Source organism: Epinephelus lanceolatus, chromosome 4, assembly GCF_041903045.1.
Source record: "Epinephelus lanceolatus isolate andai-2023 chromosome 4, ASM4190304v1, whole genome shotgun sequence".
In the NCBI taxonomy this organism is placed as follows: Eukaryota; Metazoa; Chordata; class Actinopteri; order Perciformes; family Serranidae; genus Epinephelus; species Epinephelus lanceolatus.
The window spans coordinates 13,066,230-13,089,722 of record NC_135737.1 but is presented as its reverse complement, the minus strand read 5'-3'; the positions used below and the strand labels follow the sequence as shown (position 1 = coordinate 13,089,722).

The window sequence follows — 23,493 nt, the reverse complement described above, 5'->3', positions numbered from 1 at the left end:
CTGTTGGTTGCATTAAACAAGCACATCAGGGGAGAGCGCGAACGCAGTCCCCCACTACCAGAAATTATGCAGTCGAGATTCCCACATTTGGGGAATTCGCAGAGGTCAGCTCAATCGGAGTGCAGTGACCGAGCCTCGCCCTGGGTGAACCACCTTCTTGATCATGGTATCTCCCCTGCCAGGTAAGTATGACTTGTACACCTCACACACAGGGGCCTCATTCACGGTCATACGATGATAGGTGATGGTGCTGGCAATGTATAGCAATGACCAGTCCAGAACCACACACTATAAAGGCTCTGATAATCTACAGGACGCTAATATACAAGAGACACTTTTGTAGTGAGACTGAACAAAACTTGTTCACATTTTACTTGAGAGAAATGGGCACATATCTCATCACGCCATGCTGTATATCCATAGTAAAAGCTAAGCTAACATGGCCAGGCTGTCCATTGATCGCCAATAAATGAGGCAAAAACCTAAGTGAGTTCACACCAGACAAAGATAAATGACACTGCAATCAAGTGTTGTTTGATCTGCATTTAAAAGAAAAAAGTCAGCGGAAAGACTAAAAAACAGGCCTGTCTCCTCACATTAGAGACACGGCGTGATCCGCCCGCTGCTGCCACCTATTGGTCTGGAGTGTGAACAACACTTTGTTAAAAATATATCCACATGCTTCTCTGTTTGAAACTAAAGGAAAGAAGAAAATAATATTATAAATAAAAGCGCAACCATATGAAGAGTGTTTGCCTTTCTTTTGACATATCGGCACAGACCCGACTGTGGCAAACAGCGGCAGAAATTATGCAGAGTGGATTTTCACGTTGGGGGAATGGATCTATTCATCTGACTGAACTGGCAGCTAGTGGTCTCACTCAACAGGTACCGGTTCAATTCATTTTACAGTGAGATGCATGTAACAGGTCCTCAAAAGGAAAGTGCCAGACAGTGGCGAAAAGTTCAAACACGGCCAAAGTTCCAAAAAGAGAAGTTGGGCAAGTGTGTAAATGATGCCATAGCGCATGACTATTAGAAATGCGCACCTGGTAGAGGGGCTCAGTCAACACATACGCAATTTGCACGCTAGCATGGCGAAAACAAGAAATCAAGGCGAGGGCACATTAGAGACACGTCCTACGTGGTCTGTTTTCAACACGTTGAGGGAGGGGGGTGCACCGTTTCTGGAAGTGCTGCAATACCAGATCAATGCGTGGAGTGGACGGGGCAAGCCCCTTTTCCATCTCCCTGTTCCAAAAAGCAATTTAATATATGGTCCCCAGGTAGGGGACGTATCGGATATTAAACTGATAAGAACAGATACTACACTTGATCTTTGCCAAAAGGCCGAGAAGCGATACTGACTGCTGAGTGAAGTGGGAGACTCAGTCTCCTCATTGAGACTCTAGCTCGCGGGTTCAATATGATTTCGATCGCTACAAAAACACACGGCAGACTGTGAACGTGAAGTTCGATGTTTTATGACTGATGGGCAACACAAATATGCATCCGATCGCAGACTTTTATTACAAAAGGTTATGGGAGTTAACGCGGGCCGAAAAGTGATACTGCCAATGGGTCAGCGGAAAAGGAGGGAGTCACAGCACGGTCTCTCGCGCCGACTGGTCGTAATCTGCTGTGTTTTTTTCGGCATGTTGTCAACCTTCAGAAGATTTCAAAACATAGAGTGCATCCATCATAAATATCTGCAAACTAAAGTAAACAATTTAAGATTTGTCTCTACTCGTTAACTGTCTTTATATTAACAACGGAGAGCCGCTGCCACTGTGACTTGACGCGTTTCACTGAAAAATGCCCCACTTTTAATACGGTGGGCGGGGGCATCAGTTGCAACCCACATATTATTCTAAATGACTGAGTGTGAGGATATAACAATATCATAGGAGCTTGTTTTGCTTCTTCAGTAGTGGCACAGATGTGAAGTGATGCGGTACCGACTTGCACTGACACAACGGGCAAGGGCAAAGCCTGTGATTGAGCGTGAAATGGCGTTTGATGCACGCGGTTCTCTAGTGCCATATGCTGCCACAGCTGTTGGTTGCATTAAACAAGCACATCAGGGGAGAGCGCGAACGCAGTCCCCCACTACCAGAAATTATGCAGTCGAGATTCCCACATTTGGGGAATTCGCAGAGGTCAGCTCAATCGGAGTGCAGTGACCGAGCCTCGCCCTGGGTGAACCACCTTCTTGATCATGGTATCTCCCCTGCCAGGTAAGTATGACTTGTACACCTCACACACAGGGGCCTCATTCACGGTCATACGATGATAGGTGATGGTGCTGGCAATGTATAGCAATGACCAGTCCAGAACCACACACTATAAAGGCTCTGATAATCTACAGGACGCTAATATACAAGAGACACTTTTGTAGTGAGACTGAACAAAACTTGTTCACATTTTACTTGAGAGAAATGGGCACATATCTCATCACGCCATGCTGTATATCCATAGTAAAAGCTAAGCTAACATGGCCAGGCTGTCCATTGATCGCCAATAAATGAGGCAAAAACCTAAGTGAGTTCACACCAGACAAAGATAAATGACACTGCAATCAAGTGTTGTTTGATCTGCATTTAAAAGAAAAAAGTCAGCGGAAAGACTAAAAAACAGGCCTGTCTCCTCACATTAGAGACACGGCGTGATCCGCCCGCTGCTGCCACCTATTGGTCTGGAGTGTGAACAACACTTTGTTAAAAATATATCCACATGCTTCTCTGTTTGAAACTAAAGGAAAGAAGAAAATAATATTATAAATAAAAGCGCAACCATATGAAGAGTGTTTGCCTTTCTTTTGACATATCGGCACAGACCCGACTGTGGCAAACAGCGGCAGAAATTATGCAGAGTGGATTTTCACGTTGGGGGAATGGATCTATTCATCTGACTGAACTGGCAGCTAGTGGTCTCACTCAACAGGTACCGGTTCAATTCATTTTACAGTGAGATGCATGTAACAGGTCCTCAAAAGGAAAGTGCCAGACAGTGGCGAAAAGTTCAAACACGGCCAAAGTTCCAAAAAGAGAAGTTGGGCAAGTGTGTAAATGATGCCATAGCGCATGACTATTAGAAATGCGCACCTGGTAGAGGGGCTCAGTCAACACATACGCAATTTGCACGCTAGCATGGCGAAAACAAGAAATCAAGGCGAGGGCACATTAGAGACACGTCCTACGTGGTCTGTTTTCAACACGTTGAGGGAGGGGGGTGCACCGTTTCTGGAAGTGCTGCAATACCAGGTCGATGCGTGGAGTGGACGGGGCAAGCCCCTTTTCCATCTCCCTGTTCCAAAAAGCAATTTAATATATGGTCCCCGGGTAGGGGACGTATCGGATATTAAACTGATAAGAACAGATACTACACTTGATCTTAGCCAAAAGGCCGAGAAGCGATACTGACTGCTGAGTGAAGTGGGAGACTCAGTCTCCTCATTGTGACTCTAGCTCGCGGGTTCAATATGATTTCGATCGCTACAAAAACACACGGCAGACTGTGAACGTGAAGTTCGATGTTTTATGACTGATGGGCAACACAAATATGCATCCGATCGCAGACTTTTATTACAAAAGGTTATGGGAGTTAACGCGGGCCGAAAAGTGATACTGCCAATGGGTCAGCGGAAAAGGAGGGAGTCACAGCACGGTCTCTCGCGCCGACTGGTCGTAATCTGCTGTGTTTTTTTCGGCATGTTGTCAACCTTCAGAAGATTTCAAAACATAGAGTGCATCCATCATAAATATCTGCAAACTAAAGTAAACAATTTAAGATTTGTCTCTACTCGTTGACTGTCTTTATATTAACAACGGAGAGCCGCTGCCACTGTGACTTGACGCGTTTCACTGAAAAATGCCCCACTTTTAATACGGTGGGCGGGGGCATCAGTTGCAACCCACATATTATTCTAAATGACTGAGTGTGAGGATATAACAATATCATAGGAGCTTGTTTTGCTTCTTCAGTAGTGGCACAGATGTGAAGTGATGCGGTACCGACTTGCACTGACACAACGGGCAAGGGCAAAGCCTGTGATTGAGCGTGAAATGGCGTTTGATGCACGCGGTTCTCTAGTGCCATATGCTGCCACAGCTGTTGGTTGCATTAAACAAGCACATCAGGGGAGAGCGCGAACGCAGTCCCCCACTACCAGAAATTATGCAGTCGAGATTCCCACATTTGGGGAATTCGCAGAGGTCAGCTCAATCGGAGTGCAGTGACCGAGCCTCGCCCTGGGTGAACCACCTTCTTGATCATGGTATCTCCCCTGCCAGGTAAGTATGACTTGTACACCTCACACACAGGGGCCTCATTCACGGTCATACGATGATAGGTGATGGTGCTGGCAATGTATAGCAATGACCAGTCCAGAACCACACACTATAAAGGCTCTGATAATCTACAGGACGCTAATATACAAGAGACACTTTTGTAGTGAGACTGAACAAAACTTGTTCACATTTTACTTGAGAGAAATGGGCACATATCTCATCACGCCATGCTGTATATCCATAGTAAAAGCTAAGCTAACATGGCCAGGCTGTCCATTGATCGCCAATAAATGAGGCAAAAACCTAAGTGAGTTCACACCAGACAAAGATAAATGACACTGCAATCAAGTGTTGTTTGATCTGCATTTAAAAGAAAAAAGTCAGCGGAAAGACTAAAAAACAGGCCTGTCTCCTCACATTAGAGACACGGCGTGATCCGCCCGCTGCTGCCACCTATTGGTCTGGAGTGTGAACAACACTTTGTTAAAAATATATCCACATGCTTCTCTGTTTGAAACTAAAGGAAAGAAGAAAATAATATTATAAATAAAAGCGCAACCATATGAAGAGTGTTTGCCTTTCTTTTGACATATCGGCACAGACCCGACTGTGGCAAACAGCGGCAGAAATTATGCAGAGTGGATTTTCACGTTGGGGGAATGGATCTATTCATCTGACTGAACTGGCAGCTAGTGGTCTCACTCAACAGGTACCGGTTCAATTCATTTTACAGTGAGATGCATGTAACAGGTCCTCAAAAGGAAAGTGCCAGACAGTGGCGAAAAGTTCAAACACGGCCAAAGTTCCAAAAAGAGAAGTTGGGCAAGTGTGTAAATGATGCCATAGCGCATGACTATTAGAAATGCGCACCTGGTAGAGGGGCTCAGTCAACACATACGCAATTTGCACGCTAGCATGGCGAAAACAAGAAATCAAGGCGAGGGCACATTAGAGACACGTCCTACGTGGTCTGTTTTCAACACGTTGAGGGAGGGGGGTGCACCGTTTCTGGAAGTGCTGCAATACCAGGTCGATGCGTGGAGTGGACGGGGCAAGCCCCTTTTCCATCTCCCTGTTCCAAAAAGCAATTTAATATATGGTCCCCGGGTAGGGGACGTATCAGATATTAAACTGATAAGAACAAATACTACACTTGATCTTAGCCAAAAGGCCGAGAAGCGATACTGACTGCTGAGTGAAGTGGGAGACTCAGTCTCCTCATTGTGACTCTAGCTCGCGGGTTCAATATGATTTCGATCGCTACAAAAACACACGGCAGACTGTGAACGTGAAGTTCGATGTTTTATGACTGATGGGCAACACAAATATGCATCCGATCGCAGACTTTTATTACAAAAGGTTATGGGAGTTAACGCGGGCCGAAAAGTGATACTGCCAATGGGTCAGCGGAAAAGGAGGGAGTCACAGCACGGTCTCTCGCGCCGACTGGTCGTAATCTGCTGTGTTTTTTTCGGCATGTTGTCAACCTTCAGAAGATTTCAAAACATAGAGTGCATCCATCATAAATATCTGCAAACTAAAGTAAACAATTTAAGATTTGTCTCTACTCGTTGACTGTCTTTATATTAACAACGGAGAGCCGCTGCCACTGTGACTTGACGCGTTTCACTGAAAAATGCCCCACTTTTAATACGGTGGGCGGGGGCATCAGTTGCAACCCACATATTATTCTAAATGACTGAGTGTGAGGATATAACAATATCATAGGAGCTTGTTTTGCTTCTTCAGTAGTGGCACAGATGTGAAGTGATGCGGTACCGACTTGCACTGACACAACGGGCAAGGGCAAAGCCTGTGATTGAGCGTGAAATGGCGTTTGATGCACGCGGTTCTCTAGTGCCATATGCTGCCACAGCTGTTGGTTGCATTAAACAAGCACATCAGGGGAGAGCGCGAACGCAGTCCCCCACTACCAGAAATTATGCAGTCGAGATTCCCACATTTGGGGAATTCGCAGAGGTCAGCTCAATCGGAGTGCAGTGACCGAGCCTCGCCCTGGGTGAACCACCTTCTTGATCATGGTATCTCCCCTGCCAGGTAAGTATGACTTGTACACCTCACACACAGGGGCCTCATTCACGGTCATACGATGATAGGTGATGGTGCTGGCAATGTATAGCAATGACCAGTCCAGAACCACACACTATAAAGGCTCTGATAATCTACAGGACGCTAATATACAAGAGACACTTTTGTAGTGAGACTGAACAAAACTTGTTCACATTTTACTTGAGAGAAATGGGCACATATCTCATCACGCCATGCTGTATATCCATAGTAAAAGCTAAGCTAACATGGCCAGGCTGTCCATTGATCGCCAATAAATGAGGCAAAATCCTAAGTGAGTTCACACCAGACAAAGATAAATGACACTGCAATCAAGTGTTGTTTGATCTGCATTTAAAAGAAAAAAGTCAGCGGAAAGACTAAAAAACAGGCCTGTCTCCTCACATTAGAGACACGGCGTGATCCGCCCGCTGCTGCCACCTATTGGTCTGGAGTGTGAACAACACTTTGTTAAAAATATATCCACATGCTTCTCTGTTTGAAACTAAAGGAAAGAAGAAAATAATATTATAAATAAAAGCGCAACCATATGAAGAGTGTTTGCCTTTCTTTTGACATATCGGCACAGACCCGACTGTGGCAAACAGCGGCAGAAATTATGCAGAGTGGATTTTCACGTTGGGGGAATGGATCTATTCATCTGACTGAACTGGCAGCTAGTGGTCTCACTCAACAGGTACCGGTTCAATTCATTTTACAGTGAGATGCATGTAACAGGTCCTCAAAAGGAAAGTGCCAGACAGTGGCGAAAAGTTCAAACACGGCCAAAGTTCCAAAAAGAGAAGTTGGGCAAGTGTGTAAATGATGCCATAGCGCATGACTATTAGAAATGCGCACCTGGTAGAGGGGCTCAGTCAACACATACGCAATTTGCACGCTAGCATGGCGAAAACAAGAAATCAAGGCGAGGGCACATTAGAGACACGTCCTACGTGGTCTGTTTTCAACACGTTGAGGGAGGGGGGTGCACCGTTTCTGGAAGTGCTGCAATACCAGGTCGATGCGTGGAGTGGACGGGGCAAGCCCCTTTTCCATCTCCCTGTTCCAAAAAGCAATTTAATATATGGTCCCCGGGTAGGGGACGTATCAGATATTAAACTGATAAGAACAGATACTACACTTGATCTTAGCCAAAAGGCCGAGAAGCGATACTGACTGCTGAGTGAAGTGGGAGACTCAGTCTCCTCATTGTGACTCTAGCTCGCGGGTTCAATATGATTTCGATCGCTACAAAAACACACGGCAGACTGTGAACGTGAAGTTCGATGTTTTATGACTGATGGGCAACACAAATATGCATCCGATCGCAGACTTTTATTACAAAAGGTTATGGGAGTTAACGCGGGCCGAAAAGTGATACTGCCAATGGGTCAGCGGAAAAGGAGGGAGTCACAGCACGGTCTCTCGCGCCGACTGGTCGTAATCTGCTGTGTTTTTTTCGGCATGTTGTCAACCTTCAGAAGATTTCAAAACATAGAGTGCATCCATCATAAATATCTGCAAACTAAAGTAAACAATTTAAGATTTGTCTCTACTCGTTGACTGTCTTTATATTAACAACGGAGAGCCGCTGCCACTGTGACTTGACGCGTTTCACTGAAAAATGCCCCACTTTTAATACGGTGGGCGGGGGCATCAGTTGCAACCCACATATTATTCTAAATGACTGAGTGTGAGGATATAACAATATCATAGGAGCTTGTTTTGCTTCTTCAGTAGTGGCACAGATGTGAAGTGATGCGGTACCGACTTGCACTGACACAACGGGCAAGGGCAAAGCCTGTGATTGAGCGTGAAATGGCGTTTGATGCACGCGGTTCTCTAGTGCCATATGCTGCCACAGCTGTTGGTTGCATTAAACAAGCACATCAGGGGAGAGCGCGAACGCAGTCCCCCACTACCAGAAATTATGCAGTCGAGATTCCCACATTTGGGGAATTCGCAGAGGTCAGCTCAATCGGAGTGCAGTGACCGAGCCTCGCCCTGGGTGAACCACCTTCTTGATCATGGTATCTCCCCTGCCAGGTAAGTATGACTTGTACACCTCACACACAGGGGCCTCATTCACGGTCATACGATGATAGGTGATGGTGCTGGCAATGTATAGCAATGACCAGTCCAGAACCACACACTATAAAGGCTCTGATAATCTACAGGACGCTAATATACAAGAGACACTTTTGTAGTGAGACTGAACAAAACTTGTTCACATTTTACTTGAGAGAAATGGGCACATATCTCATCACGCCATGCTGTATATCCATAGTAAAAGCTAAGCTAACATGGCCAGGCTGTCCATTGATCGCCAATAAATGAGGCAAAAACCTAAGTGAGTTCACACCAGACAAAGATAAATGACACTGCAATCAAGTGTTGTTTGATCTGCATTTAAAAGAAAAAAGTCAGCGGAAAGACTAAAAAACAGGCCTGTCTCCTCACATTAGAGACACGGCGTGATCCGCCCGCTGCTGCCACCTATTGGTCTGGAGTGTGAACAACACTTTGTTAAAAATATATCCACATGCTTCTCTGTTTGAAACTAAAGGAAAGAAGAAAATAATATTATAAATAAAAGCGCAACCATATGAAGAGTGTTTGCCTTTCTTTTGACATATCGGCACAGACCCGACTGTGGCAAACAGCGGCAGAAATTATGCAGAGTGGATTTTCACGTTGGGGGAATGGATCTATTCATCTGACTGAACTGGCAGCTAGTGGTCTCACTCAACAGGTACCGGTTCAATTCATTTTACAGTGAGATGCATGTAACAGGTCCTCAAAAGGAAAGTGCCAGACAGTGGCGAAAAGTTCAAACACGGCCAAAGTTCCAAAAAGAGAAGTTGGGCAAGTGTGTAAATGATGCCATAGCGCATGACTATTAGAAATGCGCACCTGGTAGAGGGGCTCAGTCAACACATACGCAATTTGCACGCTAGCATGGCGAAAACAAGAAATCAAGGCGAGGGCACATTAGAGACACGTCCTACGTGGTCTGTTTTCAACACGTTGAGGGAGGGGGGTGCACCGTTTCTGGAAGTGCTGCAATACCAGGTCGATGCGTGGAGTGGACGGGGCAAGCCCCTTTTCCATCTCCCTGTTCCAAAAAGCAATTTAATATATGGTCCCCGGGTAGGGGACGTATCGGATATTAAACTGATAAGAACAGATACTACACTTGATCTTAGCCAAAAGGCCGAGAAGCGATACTGACTGCTGAGTGAAGTGGGAGACTCAGTCTCCTCATTGAGACTCTAGCTCGCGGGTTCAATATGATTTCGATCGCTACAAAAACACACGGCAGACTGTGAACGTGAAGTTCGATGTTTTATGACTGATGGGCAACACAAATATGCATCCGATCGCAGACTTTTATTACAAAAGGTTATGGGAGTTAACGCGGGCCGAAAAGTGATACTGCCAATGGGTCAGCGGAAAAGGAGGGAGTCACAGCACGGTCTCTCGCGCCGACTGGTCGTAATCTGCTGTGTTTTTTTCGGCATGTTGTCAACCTTCAGAAGATTTCAAAACATAGAGTGCATCCATCATAAATATCTGCAAACTAAAGTAAACAATTTAAGATTTGTCTCTACTCGTTGACTGTCTTTATATTAACAACGGAGAGCCGCTGCCACTGTGACTTGACGCGTTTCACTGAAAAATGCCCCACTTTTAATACGGTGGGCGGGGGCATCAGTTGCAACCCACATATTATTCTAAATGACTGAGTGTGAGGATATAACAATATCATAGGAGCTTGTTTTGCTTCTTCAGTAGTGGCACAGATGTGAAGTGATGCGGTACCGACTTGCACTGACACAACGGGCAAGGGCAAAGCCTGTGATTGAGCGTGAAATGGCGTTTGATGCACGCGGTTCTCTAGTGCCATATGCTGCCACAGCTGTTGGTTGCATTAAACAAGCACATCAGGGGAGAGCGCGAACGCAGTCCCCCACTACCAGAAATTATGCAGTCAAGATTCCCACATTTGGGGAATTCGCAGAGGTCAGCTCAATCGGAGTGCAGTGACCGAGCCTCGCCCTGGGTGAACCACCTTCTTGATCATGGTATCTCCCCTGCCAGGTAAGTATGACTTGTACACCTCACACACAGGGGCCTCATTCACGGTCATACGATGATAGGTGATGGTGCTGGCAATGTATAGCAATGACCAGTCCAGAACCACACACTATAAAGGCTCTGATAATCTACAGGACGCTAATATACAAGAGACACTTTTGTAGTGAGACTGAACAAAACTTGTTCACATTTTACTTGAGAGAAATGGGCACATATCTCATCACGCCATGCTGTATATCCATAGTAAAAGCTAAGCTAACATGGCCAGGCTGTCCATTGATCGCCAATAAATGAGGCAAAAACCTAAGTGAGTTCACACCAGACAAAGATAAATGACACTGCAATCAAGTGTTGTTTGATCTGCATTTAAAAGAAAAAAGTCAGCGGAAAGACTAAAAAACAGGCCTGTCTCCTCACATTAGAGACACGGCGTGATCCGCCCGCTGCTGCCACCTATTGGTCTGGAGTGTGAACAACACTTTGTTAAAAATATATCCACATGCTTCTCTGTTTGAAACTAAAGGAAAGAAGAAAATAATATTATAAATAAAAGCGCAACCATATGAAGAGTGTTTGCCTTTCTTTTGACATATCGGCACAGACCCGACTGTGGCAAACAGCGGCAGAAATTATGCAGAGTGGATTTTCACGTTGGGGGAATGGATCTATTCATCTGACTGAACTGGCAGCTAGTGGTCTCACTCAACAGGTACCGGTTCAATTCATTTTACAGTGAGATGCATGTAACAGGTCCTCAAAAGGAAAGTGCCAGACAGTGGCGAAAAGTTCAAACACGGCCAAAGTTCCAAAAAGAGAAGTTGGGCAAGTGTGTAAATGATGCCATAGCGCATGACTATTAGAAATGCGCACCTGGTAGAGGGGCTCAGTCAACACATACGCAATTTGCACGCTAGCATGGCGAAAACAAGAAATCAAGGCGAGGGCACATTAGAGACACGTCCTACGTGGTCTGTTTTCAACACGTTGAGGGAGGGGGGTGCACCGTTTCTGGAAGTGCTGCAATACCAGGTCGATGCGTGGAGTGGACGGGGCAAGCCCCTTTTCCATCTCCCTGTTCCAAAAAGCAATTTAATATATGGTCCCCGGGTAGGGGACGTATCAGATATTAAACTGATAAGAACAGATACTACACTTGATCTTAGCCAAAAGGCCGAGAAGCGATACTGACTGCTGAGTGAAGTGGGAGACTCAGTCTCCTCATTGTGACTCTAGCTCGCGGGTTCAATATGATTTCGATCGCTACAAAAACACACGGCAGACTGTGAACGTGAAGTTCGATGTTTTATGACTGATGGGCAACACAAATATGCATCCGATCGCAGACTTTTATTACAAAAGGTTATGGGAGTTAACGCGGGCCGAAAAGTGATACTGCCAATGGGTCAGCGGAAAAGGAGGGAGTCACAGCACGGTCTCTCGCGCCGACTGGTCGTAATCTGCTGTGTTTTTTTCGGCATGTTGTCAACCTTCAGAAGATTTCAAAACATAGAGTGCATCCATCATAAATATCTGCAAACTAAAGTAAACAATTTAAGATTTGTCTCTACTCGTTAACTGTCTTTATATTAACAACGGAGAGCCGCTGCCACTGTGACTTGACGCGTTTCACTGAAAAATGCCCCACTTTTAATACGGTGGGCGGGGGCATCAGTTGCAACCCACATATTATTCTAAATGACTGAGTGTGAGGATATAACAATATCATAGGAGCTTGTTTTGCTTCTTCAGTAGTGGCACAGATGTGAAGTGATGCGGTACCGACTTGCACTGACACAACGGGCAAGGGCAAAGCCTGTGATTGAGCGTGTAATGGCGTTTGATGCACGCGGTTCTCTAGTGCCATATGCTGCCACAGCTGTTGGTTGCATTAAACAAGCACATCAGGGGAGAGCGCGAACGCAGTCCCCCACTACCAGAAATTATGCAGTCGAGATTCCCACATTTGGGGAACTCGCAGAGGTCAGCTCAATCGGAGTGCAGTGACCGAGCCTCGCCCTGGGTGAACCACCTTCTTGATCATGGTATCTCCCCTGCCAGGTAAGTATGACTTGTACACCTCACACACAGGGGCCTCATTCACGGTCATACGATGATAGGTGATGGTGCTGGCAATGTATAGCAATGACCAGTCCAGAACCACACACTATAAAGGCTCTGATAATCTACAGGACGCTAATATACAAGAGACACTTTTGTAGTGAGACTGAACAAAACTTGTTCACATTTTACTTGAGAGAAATGGGCACATATCTCATCACGCCATGCTGTATATCCATAGTAAAAGCTAAGCTAACATGGCCAGGCTGTCCATTGATCGCCAATAAATGAGGCAAAATCCTAAGTGAGTTCACACCAGACAAAGATAAATGACACTGCAATCAAGTGTTGTTTGATCTGCATTTAAAAGAAAAAAGTCAGCGGAAAGACTAAAAAACAGGCCTGTCTCCTCACATTAGAGACACGGCGTGATTCGCCCGCTGCTGCCACCTATTGGTCTGGAGTGTGAACAACACTTTGTTAAAAATATATCCACATGCTTCTCTGTTTGAAACTAAAGGAAAGAAGAAAATAATATTATAAATAAAAGCGCAACCATATGAAGAGTGTTTGCCTTTCTTTTGACATATCGGCACAGACCCGACTGTGGCAAACAGCGGCAGAAATTATGCAGAGTGGATTTTCACGTTGGGGGAATGGATCTATTCATCTGACTGAACTGGCAGCTAGTGGTCTCACTCAACAGGTACCGGTTCAATTCATTTTACAGTGAGATGCATGTAACAGGTCCTCAAAAGGAAAGTGCCAGACAGTGGCGAAAAGTTCAAACACGGCCAAAGTTCCAAAAAGAGAAGTTGGGCAAGTGTGTAAATGATGCCATAGCGCATGACTATTAGAAATGCGCACCTGGTAGAGGGGCTCAGTCAACACATACGCAATTTGCACGCTAGCATGGCGAAAACAAGAAATCAAGGCGAGGGCACATTAGAGACACGTCCTACGTGGTCTGTTTTCAACACGTTGAGGGAGGGGGGTGCACCGTTTCTGGAAGTGCTGCAATACCAGGTCGATGCGTGGAGTGGACGGGGCAAGCCCCTTTTCCATCTCCCTGTTCCAAAAAGCAATTTAATATATGGTCCCCGGGTAGGGGACGTATCAGATATTAAACTGATAAGAACAGATTTTTCTTTTGAAAATTTTTTATTGACACTTATATCAGACGTTTTACATAAACCTTCAAATGTTTAAAGCATACAATTTTAAGTTATAAAAGTGACAAAACAATGATAAATAATGTAATCTGTAAAAAACCAAGCTTAAACGATTAAAAAAAAAAATCTTTTAAGAAATATTACAGATAAAATTGTCACAAGTTAAAGGTTTACATAAAAGCGTTTCTTCAATGAATGTCCAATGTGTCGAGTGTCCACAATAAAAGTCTGTAAAGGGGAGTGCAAAAGTTAAAATGTCTTCTGTCCTTTGCAGTGCAGGAGCGGAAAGAATCCCTACCAAGGGTAACTCATTCCGCTCCCCCAAACAGTTTGGTCTCTCGGGATCCTGTCCTGGTGCTCAGAGGAGATCCCCACCCTGAAGCTCCTTCCCACCTGCCTCACCCGGAGAGTCAGGCCGCTGCTGCTTTGACCTTTTCCTGTGTAGCTCCGACTCCTTCATCCGAATGGGCACGGAGGCGATTCTTCTTTGTGGCTGCGTCCTAGGCCTGCCACCTGCAGCTTCGGCCTCTTTGACCATTGCTGCGGCCATTCGGATCGCAGCCGCGGGGGGGATCTGCATGTGCTTTCTTGCCAGCAAGTTTCTGGAGGTCCATATGGCGTATTTGATGGCGGCCAGGGTGAGCCACTGTTTGGCGAAGTCACAGGTTGGAATGTGTTCTTGGCTCACCCCATACATTACCAACGGTGCTGTGAGGACCTCCCTTGCTGGCAAGTACGGGAATTTTAAGGAGTCGGCTGTTGCCCACTGGTCTACGGCAGCACTGCACTCCCAGAGCAAGTGCCTCACCGACTCAGGCGCGCCACAACCTGGTCGAGGACACGTTGGGTGCGCTGACATGCCCCGGGAGTGCATCACGGCCCTGACTGGGAGGATCTCATGAGCCACCATCCATGACAGGTCCCGGAGTCTGTTTGGGAGAGCGGAATGGTTCACGTTGCGCCAAACTGATGATGGCTCGCCAAATGTGAGCCAGCGCACTGGACTCACTGGTTCCCGCTCCTGCACAACAGAGATAAGAGAGCGTTGGTTAGATAAAATTTGCAACTCCTCCTGCTCAAGATTAAAACAACATAGAAAGGACTGGATAACAGCATAAGCTGGTGGTAAGTTAAAGGACACAGGCACTTTAAGATCACTGGTTAAAATCTTGATTTTCCTGAGGTAGGTCCCCATCCAGAACCGTGTAATTGCTGCTGTCTTGGGGTTTCTGGATGGGGCTGTAGCGGCTGTGATATGAAGTGTGGTGTATCTGCTTCCTAAAAACAAGTGTAGGTCCGGCACTGCTTTTCCTCCTTTTTCTTTTGGCTTCTTCATGATGTCCCTCTTTAGTCGTTCCCACTTTGACCCCCACAGGAAATAAAAAATGGCACGCTCAAGGTCCAATATTGCTTTTCTAGGTGGGATAAAAACAGAACTGGTAAGTAAAAGCAAAGGTAAAATCACTGCTTTGATGATTAAAACCTTTCCTTCCATCGTCAGTCCCCTAAGTCTCCAGTACCCCAGTCTCTGCCTAACTTTCCCTACCATGTCTGGCCAATTAGTTTCCCCTCCCCCCTCCCTATCAAATTTGACCCCGAGTATCCTCTGGTCAGTCTGGGTCACAGTCAGGGGGAGTCTTGTCATCTCAGTCATTTCCCAGGGTCCATAAAACTGGGCTTGGGTCTTGCTCCTGTTAAGCTTTGACCCAGAAGCCCGTCCAAACCAGTCAGTCAAGTCAAGTGTCCTGTTGACAGATAAAAGGTCAGTGCATAAGATATTAATGTCGTCCATATATAAAATGCATTTTGTGTCCAGTCCCCCGCTCCCTGGTACTCTAACCCCAGTGATTCGTTTGTCCCTTCTCAAGATCTGTGCCAGTGGTTCGATACAAGTAACATAGAGGAGGGCAGATAACGGACATCCCTGACGGACGCCGCAGTTTATATTCACTGCTTTTGTCAGATGCCCATTAACAACGAATTTGCTGGTAATGCCCCGGTACAGCAACCCCACCCAAGCTATAAATCTCTCTGGAAACCCCATTTTTTGCAGTACCTGGAAAAGGTACTGGTGCGAGACCCGATCAAAGGCTTTCTCAAAGTCTAAATTTAGAACTACTAGCCGGATGTTTCTGTCTCTCACATAACAGATGGTGTCTCGGATCAGTAGGAGGCTGTCGGTGATCCTCCTCCCCGGTATGGCACAGGCTTGATCCGGGTGAATCAAGTCATCTACAAACAAAGTCATTCGAGATGATAAGAGTTTGCTAAAAAGTTTACAGTCCAGATTTAAAAGCGTTATAGGTCTCCAGTTCTTCAAGTCAGTCTTGTCTTTGTCTTTGTGGAGTAGGGTTACTATCCCTATTCTAAAACTGTCAGGAAGTCGGTCGAGTCTTTCAAAATCCATAAAAACAGCAAGTAAGTCAGGTGCTAAAATGTCCCAAAAAGTCAAGTAAAATTCCAAGGGAAGCCCGTCTTGTCCTGGTGACTTTCCTGTTTTAAAGCTCTTAAGACCTTTGTTCAACTCTAAAAGTGTAAAATCTTGGGTTAAAAGCACACTGTCCTCAACTCTGTGTTCAATGAATTTTAAAACTTCAGTTATGGTGTCCGTTTCCACAGGTTTTTCACTGTATAGTTCTTTATAAAATGTTTCTATAGTTGTTTTAATTTCTCCTGTTGTTTCCGCTGTGCACCCATTTTCTGTCTTTAGTTTTAAAATGTTTCCCCCTTTATTTACAATTTTCTTAAAAAAATATCTTGTGCACTTCTCCCCTTCCTCTATCTCCCTTTCCCTGCTTCTTAAAATGACACCTTTGCTTTTGATTTCTGCTAATATCGACATCTCTGTTTTAACTTGTTTTATTTCTTCATTAAAATCCATCCCTTGTAGGTTTAGGTTAAAATATCTCTGGAGTCGTTTTTGCAGTCCCAACATGCGTCTGTCGTCCCTATCTTTTTTCTTCTTACCTGCCTGTCTAAAGAAAGTCTGGGTCCGTCCCTTAACCATTTCCCACCAGTGTGCACGTGTATCGTAAAAGTCTTGAAGGGTCTGCCACTCACTGTACTGCTCCCTATACTGCCTAACTAACTCCCTATCTTCTAAAAGGGAGCAGTTGAGTTTCCACAGACCACTTCCTGAAGTCACACCAGAAGGTAGTGATAGGGTGCAGGATAGCATTGCGTGATCGGAAAAGAACACCTGTGTTAATCTAGCATCGGTTGGTGGGCAATCACGGGATAAAATGTAATCTATGCGAGAGGCTCTGGTGCCATCACCACTGACCCAGGTGAAGCCCTCCTCTCTAGGATGCATGGTTTTAAAGCAGTCCAAGAGTTTAAAATCCCTGCATATGTCCTGTAATAAAACCGATGTTTTGTCAATTTTAAAATCTCCTCCTGCTCTTTTCCTATCGTTCCTGTTTAAAATACAATTAAGATCTCCCCCTACAACTAAAGGTGCCCTACCTAGCATGTGGGACTGCAAGTCTTTTAAAAGGTCATACCTGTCATTTTTTTCATTAAAACCATAAACATTTAAGACGTTAAAATCCTTTCCCATAAAAGTCAAGTGTGCTAAAAGTGCCCGACCGCTTCTCACCACAGTGCTGCCCTTCACCAAGACGAGAGGGTTTTTGATTAAAATGGCCACTCCGTCATTTTTATTTGCGTTGGATCCGCTCCAGATTGATGGATTTGGCCATAAGTCCTCCCACTCTCTATAGTGGTTTAAAAACGGTAGGCCACACTCCTGTATTAAAAACACATCTGACTTAAAAGTGTTAAGAAAGGATAAAACAGTCTGAGCTCTAACTCTCGACTTTACGCTTCTCACATTAATAGTTGAGAAGGTGAGAGTCATGAGTATGGTTAAAAATAACAAGTATGACATCCTAAAAGGCTAAAAGGTATTAAAAACAAGGACAGTTAATCACATTCATGTGAATGGAGTTCTTCCTTCACTTCTATGGGTGAAAAGTGAGGGGGGTGAACTCCATTTCCCTTTCGGACTCTTGGAGTTGGTCTCTGACGCAGGGTTGCGTTGAGTTTTGAGTCCTTAGGGGTTGATTGCAGAGCTATGGTTAAGAAAGAGGCCTCATTTGGAGAATCGGAAGGGAAGACTCTGGGTTCCTCCACAGATGAACTGTCTGAGTAGTCCCCAGCTCTTCCCTTCTTCTCTGTCACCGCAGGGGAGTCAGAGGACAATTCTGATATAGGCCTCTTGGCCTGCTGGGCATTGGGGAGGGTGGCATCCTCGCTATCAGTTTCCTGTTCGGTGCTAGTTCTGCCCTCTGCCTGCATCACCCCATCCTCTTCAACACTTTCCACTGGTGGGGCGATTGCAGGCCCCTCCCCTTCTCCCGCCTCACCTGATCCCTGCTCGCCAATCACAGGATTTGGCGGGAGATTTGAATTTTCCAGCCCAGCATCTTCAATTAGCTCTGTTAACTGTTCAACATTCTGTCCGTTTTCTGTTTGCTTTGTGGCTTTTACTTTGTTGGCAAAAGACTTGGGGCAGTCTCTGAAGAGGTGGTTAGTTTCTCCACAGAGATTGCACTTTCTGCTGTTGGTGCATTCCTGAAAAGTGTGTCCAATTTCTCTACATTTCCCACAAATGATCTGCTTGCATGCTTCTGCCAGGTGCCCATGTTCGCCACATTTGCGGCAGAGCTTGGGCTGGCCCTGGTAATGGATGTAGCCCCTGTTGTTACCCAGAACTATCATTGGTGGTAGCTGTTTCAGGCCCTGGAAGCCTTGGGGGTCCTGCCATTGCTGAATGGGGATCCTCCAAGCGCAATTCCAGATGCCATCCTCATCTCTCACCTTGGTAGCCTGGCCTTTCACAGTGCAGTATCTGCCCAGCCACAAACAAATATCGTCTGCATTCACTGTCTCATTGAACATTCTGACAATAACCGTTTTAGAGGCATTGTCAGTCAGTTTTTCAACAGTGAAAGCAGAAAACTGTGTCTTTTCATTTTCATATCGTGTCCAGAAATCTCTTAATGCAATTGCAGAATGAAAGCTCACGTCAAATCCTTTGTTGGACGGCAAAGTCACAATACAGTTTATGTCATCAGGCTTGAAGTTTAGGGTTCTCTGAATCAGTTTCCTTGAAAAATCAAGCCTTGACATAACCATGGGCTTTCCGTCAACCTCACTGAGTATAAAGCGGACACTGTGGTGCCTCCGCATGCCAGCATAGTTAGCCGACATGGTGGAGGCACCACACACTACAAATAAAAGACACTAAAACACTGTAAAATGCTACTTAAAATGGCTAAAGACAGGTAAAACAGTTCAATAAATAACTAATTAAGAAGCGCACTTGCCTTTTCCCTGTTGACCTGGTCTGGATGTTTCATGAACAGAGTACAGGCTAGCAATCCTCTGGGCCAATGTCTTCCTTTGTGTAAGTGTCTCAACTATTAATATCAGCTGAAATAATTTCCACAAAGAAAGAAGGTAATATATCCTCCAAACAGTGTATAAACCAATGCCACAGACAGGCAAGAGTTTTCCACAAACTGGAGGCGATCGCAGTCTTAGCCAAAAGGCCGAGAAGCGATACTGACTGCTGAGTGAAGTGGGAGACTCAGTCTCCTCATTGTGACTCTAGCTCGCGGGTTCAATATGATTTCGATCGCTACAAAAACACACGGCAGACTGTGAACGTGAAGTTCGATGTTTTATGACTGATGGGCAACACAAATATGCATCCGATTGCAGACTTTTATTACAAAAGGTTATGGGAGTTAACGCGGGCCGAAAAGTGATACTGCCAATGGGTCAGCGGAAAAGGAGGGAGTCACAGCACGGTCTCTCGCGCCGACTGGTCGTAATCTGCTGTGTTTTTTTCGGCATGTTGTCAACCTTCAGAAGATTTCAAAACATAGAGTGCATCCATCATAAATATCTGCAAACTAAAGTAAACAATTTAAGATTTGTCTCTACTCGTTGACTGTCTTTATATTAACAACGGAGAGCCGCTGCCACTGTGACTTGACGCGTTTCACTGAAAAATGCCCCACTTTTAATACGGTGGGCGGGGGCATCAGTTGCAACCCACATATTATTCTAAATGACTGAGTGTGAGGATATAACAATATCATAGGAGCTTGTTTTGCTTCTTCAGTAGTGGCACAGATGTGAAGTGATGCGGTACCGACTTGCACTGACACAACGGGCAAGGGCAAAGCCTGTGATTGAGCGTGTAATGGCGTTTGATGCACGCGGTTCTCTAGTGCCATATGCTGCCACAGCTGTTGGTTGCATTAAACAAGCACATCAGGGGAGAGCGCGAACGCAGTCCCCCACTACCAGAAATTATGCAGTCGAGATTCCCACATTTGGGGAATTCGCAGAGGTCAGCTCAATCGGAGTGCAGTGACCGAGCCTCGCCCTGGGTGAACCACCTTCTTGATCATGGTATCTCCCCTGCCAGGTAAGTATGACTTGTACACCTCACACACAGGGGCCTCATTCACGGTCATACGATGATAGGTGATGGTGCTGGCAATGTATAGCAATGACCAGTCCAGAACCACACACTATAAAGGCTCTGATAATCTACAGGACGCTAATATACAAGAGACACTTTTGTAGTGAGACTGAACAAAACTTGTTCACATTTTACTTGAGAGAAATGGGCACATATCTCATCACGCCATGCTGTATATCCATAGTAAAAGCTAAGCTAACATGGCCAGGCTGTCCATTGATCGCCAATAAATGAGGCAAAAACCTAAGTGAGTTCACACCAGACAAAGATAAATGACACTGCAATCAAGTGTTGTTTGATCTGCATTTAAAAGAAAAAAGTCAGCGGAAAGACTAAAAAACAGGCCTGTCTCCTCACATTAGAGACACGGCGTGATCCGCCCGCTGCTGCCACCTATTGGTCTGGAGTGTGAACAACACTTTGTTAAAAATATATCCACATGCTTCTCTGTTTGAAACTAAAGGAAAGAAGAAAATAATATTATAAATAAAAGCGCAACCATATGAAGAGTGTTTGCCTTTCTTTTGACATATCGGCACAGACCCGACTGTGGCAAACAGCGGCAGAAATTATGCAGAGTGGATTTTCACGTTGGGGGAATGGATCTATTCATCTGACTGAACTGGCAGCTAGTGGTCTCACTCAACAGGTACCGGTTCAATTCATTTTACAGTGAGATGCATGTAACAGGTCCTCAAAAGGAAAGTGCCAGACAGTGGCGAAAAGTTCAAACACGGCCAAAGTTCCAAAAAGAGAAGTTGGGCAAGTGTGTAAATGATGCCATAGCGCATGACTATTAGAAATGCGCACCTGGTAGAGGGGCTCAGTCAACACATACGCAATTTGCACGCTAGCATGGCGAAAACAAGAAATCAAGGCGAGGGCACATTAGAGACACGTCCTACGTGGTCTGTTTTCAACACGTTGAGAGAGGGGGGTGCACCGTTTCTGGAAGTGCTGCAATACCAGGTCGATGCGTGGAGTGGACGGGGCAAGCCCCTTTTCCATCTCCCTGTTCCAAAAAGCAATTTAATATATGGTCCCCAGGTAGGGGACGTATCGGATATTAAACTGATAAGAACAGATACTACACTTGATCTTTGCCAAAAGGCCGAGAAGCGATACTGACTGCTGAGTGAAGTGGGAGACTCAGTCTCCTCATTGAGACTCTAGCTCGCGGGTTCAATATGATTTCGATCGCTACAAAAACACACGGCAGACTGTGAACGTGAAGTTCGATGTTTTATGACTGATGGGCAACACAAATATGCATCCGATCGCAGACTTTTATTACAAAAGGTTATGGGAGTTAACGCGGGCCGAAAAGTGATACTGCCAATGGGTCAGCGGAAAAGGAGGGAGTCACAGCACGGTCTCTCGCGCCGACTGGTCGTAATCTGCTGTGTTTTTTTCGGCATGTTGTCAACCTTCAGAAGATTTCAAAACATAGAGTGCATCCATCATAAATATCTGCAAACTAAAGTAAACAATTTAAGATTTGTCTCTACTCGTTGACTGTCTTTATATTAACAACGGAGAGCCGCTGCCACTGTGACTTGACGCGTTTCACTGAAAAATGCCCCACTTTTAATACGGTGGGCGGGGGCATCAGTTGCAACCCACATATTATTCTAAATGACTGAGTGTGAGGATATAACAATATCATAGGAGCTTGTTTTGCTTCTTCAGTAGTGGCACAGATGTGAAGTGATGCGGTACCGACTTGCACTGACACAACGGGCAAGGGCAAAGCCTGTGATTGAGCGTGAAATGGCGTTTGATGCACGCGGTTCTCTAGTGCCATATGCTGCCACAGCTGTTGGTTGCATTAAACAAGCACATCAGGGGAGAGCGCGAACGCAGTCCCCCACTACCAGAAATTATGCAGTCGAGATTCCCACATTTGGGGAATTCGCAGAGGTCAGCTCAATCGGAGTGCAGTGACCGAGCCTCGCCCTGGGTGAACCACCTTCTTGATCATGGTATCTCCCCTGCCAGGTAAGTATGACTTGTACACCTCACACACAGGGGCCTCATTCACGGTCATACGATGATAGGTGATGGTGCTGGCAATGTATAGCAATGACCAGTCCAGAACCACACACTATAAAGGCTCTGATAATCTACAGGACGCTAATATACAAGAGACACTTTTGTAGTGAGACTGAACAAAACTTGTTCACATTTTACTTGAGAGAAATGGGCACATATCTCATCACGCCATGCTGTATATCCATAGTAAAAGCTAAGCTAACATGGCCAGGCTGTCCATTGATCGCCAATAAATGAGGCAAAAACCTAAGTGAGTTCACACCAGACAAAGATAAATGACACTGCAATCAAGTGTTGTTTGATCTGCATTTAAAAGAAAAAAGTCAGCGGAAAGACTAAAAAACAGGCCTGTCTCCTCACATTAGAGACACGGCGTGATCCGCCCGCTGCTGCCACCTATTGGTCTGGAGTGTGAACAACACTTTGTTAAAAATATATCCACATGCTTCTCTGTTTGAAACTAAAGGAAAGAAGAAAATAATATTATAAATAAAAGCGCAACCATATGAAGAGTGTTTGCCTTTCTTTTGACATATCGGCACAGACCCGACTGTGGCAAACAGCGGCAGAAATTATGCAGAGTGGATTTTCACGTTGGGGGAATGGATCTATTCATCTGACTGAACTGGCAGCTAGTGGTCTCACTCAACAGGTACCGGTTCAATTCATTTTACAGTGAGATGCATGTAACAGGTCCTCAAAAGGAAAGTGCCAGACAGTGGCGAAAAGTTCAAACACGGCCAAAGTTCCAAAAAGAGAAGTTGGGCAAGTGTGTAAATGATGCCATAGCGCATGACTATTAGAAATGCGCACCTGGTAGAGGGGCTCAGTCAACACATACGCAATTTGCACGCTAGCATGGCGAAAACAAGAAATCAAGGCGAGGGCACATTAGAGACACAGCCTACATGGTCTGTTTTCAACACGTTGAGGGATGGGGGTGCACCGTTCCTGGAAGTGCAGCAATACCAGGTCGATGCGTGTAGTGGACGGGGCAAGCCCCTTTTCCATCTCCCTGTTCCAAAAAGCAATTTAATATATGGTCCCCAGGTAGGGGACGTATCAGTTATTAAACTGATAAGAACAGATACTACACTTGATCTTAGCCAAAAGGCCGAAAAGCGATACTGACTGCTGAGTGAAGTGGGAGACTCAGTCTCGTCACTGTGACTCTAGCTCGCGGGTTCAATATGATTTCGATCGCTACAAAAACACACGGCAGACTGTGAACGCGAAGTTCTATGTTTTATGACTGATG

General features: G+C 45.4%; 17 non-coding genes and 2 pseudogenes across 17 annotated transcripts; all 19 read right to left on the bottom strand.

Annotated features, from left to right (window-relative positions):
* Positions 1-26: 26 nt before the first annotated feature.
* On the bottom strand, positions 27-190 carry LOC144462974 (U1 spliceosomal RNA). The gene has a single exon (XR_013491117.1). It is a non-coding gene; the product is annotated as a U1 spliceosomal RNA (small nuclear RNA).
* A 981-nt stretch (positions 191-1,171) lies between these two features.
* LOC144463367 (U2 spliceosomal RNA) lies at positions 1,172-1,362 on the bottom strand. Its single transcript, XR_013491508.1, has one exon. It is a non-coding gene; the product is annotated as a U2 spliceosomal RNA (small nuclear RNA).
* A 719-nt stretch (positions 1,363-2,081) lies between these two features.
* On the bottom strand, positions 2,082-2,245 carry LOC144462973 (U1 spliceosomal RNA). Its single transcript, XR_013491116.1, has one exon. It is a non-coding gene; the product is annotated as a U1 spliceosomal RNA (small nuclear RNA).
* A 981-nt stretch (positions 2,246-3,226) lies between these two features.
* On the bottom strand, positions 3,227-3,417 carry LOC144463323 (U2 spliceosomal RNA). The gene has a single exon (XR_013491465.1). It is a non-coding gene; the product is annotated as a U2 spliceosomal RNA (small nuclear RNA).
* A 719-nt stretch (positions 3,418-4,136) lies between these two features.
* Positions 4,137-4,300, bottom strand: LOC144462972 (U1 spliceosomal RNA). The gene has a single exon (XR_013491115.1). It is a non-coding gene; the product is annotated as a U1 spliceosomal RNA (small nuclear RNA).
* A 981-nt stretch (positions 4,301-5,281) lies between these two features.
* Positions 5,282-5,472, bottom strand: LOC144463274 (U2 spliceosomal RNA). Its single transcript, XR_013491415.1, has one exon. It is a non-coding gene; the product is annotated as a U2 spliceosomal RNA (small nuclear RNA).
* A 719-nt stretch (positions 5,473-6,191) lies between these two features.
* On the bottom strand, positions 6,192-6,355 carry LOC144462971 (U1 spliceosomal RNA). The gene has a single exon (XR_013491114.1). It is a non-coding gene; the product is annotated as a U1 spliceosomal RNA (small nuclear RNA).
* A 981-nt stretch (positions 6,356-7,336) lies between these two features.
* LOC144463193 (U2 spliceosomal RNA) lies at positions 7,337-7,527 on the bottom strand. The gene has a single exon (XR_013491333.1). It is a non-coding gene; the product is annotated as a U2 spliceosomal RNA (small nuclear RNA).
* Positions 7,528-8,246: 719 nt separating this feature from the next.
* LOC144462970 (U1 spliceosomal RNA) lies at positions 8,247-8,410 on the bottom strand. The gene has a single exon (XR_013491113.1). It is a non-coding gene; the product is annotated as a U1 spliceosomal RNA (small nuclear RNA).
* A 981-nt stretch (positions 8,411-9,391) lies between these two features.
* Positions 9,392-9,582, bottom strand: LOC144463322 (U2 spliceosomal RNA). The gene has a single exon (XR_013491464.1). It is a non-coding gene; the product is annotated as a U2 spliceosomal RNA (small nuclear RNA).
* A 719-nt stretch (positions 9,583-10,301) lies between these two features.
* On the bottom strand, positions 10,302-10,465 carry LOC144463052 (U1 spliceosomal RNA). The gene has a single exon (XR_013491194.1). It is a non-coding gene; the product is annotated as a U1 spliceosomal RNA (small nuclear RNA).
* Positions 10,466-11,446: 981 nt separating this feature from the next.
* On the bottom strand, positions 11,447-11,637 carry LOC144463192 (U2 spliceosomal RNA). Its single transcript, XR_013491332.1, has one exon. It is a non-coding gene; the product is annotated as a U2 spliceosomal RNA (small nuclear RNA).
* A 719-nt stretch (positions 11,638-12,356) lies between these two features.
* LOC144463016 (U1 spliceosomal RNA) lies at positions 12,357-12,520 on the bottom strand. The gene has a single exon (XR_013491158.1). It is a non-coding gene; the product is annotated as a U1 spliceosomal RNA (small nuclear RNA).
* A 981-nt stretch (positions 12,521-13,501) lies between these two features.
* On the bottom strand, positions 13,502-13,677 carry LOC144462897 (U2 spliceosomal RNA; annotated as a pseudogene).
* Positions 13,678-13,948: 271 nt separating this feature from the next.
* Positions 13,949-18,586, bottom strand: LOC144462842 (uncharacterized; annotated as a pseudogene).
* Positions 18,587-19,970: 1,384 nt separating this feature from the next.
* Positions 19,971-20,134, bottom strand: LOC144462969 (U1 spliceosomal RNA). The gene has a single exon (XR_013491112.1). It is a non-coding gene; the product is annotated as a U1 spliceosomal RNA (small nuclear RNA).
* A 981-nt stretch (positions 20,135-21,115) lies between these two features.
* Positions 21,116-21,306, bottom strand: LOC144463376 (U2 spliceosomal RNA). Its single transcript, XR_013491517.1, has one exon. It is a non-coding gene; the product is annotated as a U2 spliceosomal RNA (small nuclear RNA).
* Positions 21,307-22,025: 719 nt separating this feature from the next.
* LOC144462968 (U1 spliceosomal RNA) lies at positions 22,026-22,189 on the bottom strand. The gene has a single exon (XR_013491111.1). It is a non-coding gene; the product is annotated as a U1 spliceosomal RNA (small nuclear RNA).
* Positions 22,190-23,170: 981 nt separating this feature from the next.
* LOC144463362 (U2 spliceosomal RNA) lies at positions 23,171-23,361 on the bottom strand. Its single transcript, XR_013491503.1, has one exon. It is a non-coding gene; the product is annotated as a U2 spliceosomal RNA (small nuclear RNA).
* Between the last annotated feature and the right edge of the window lie 132 nt (positions 23,362-23,493).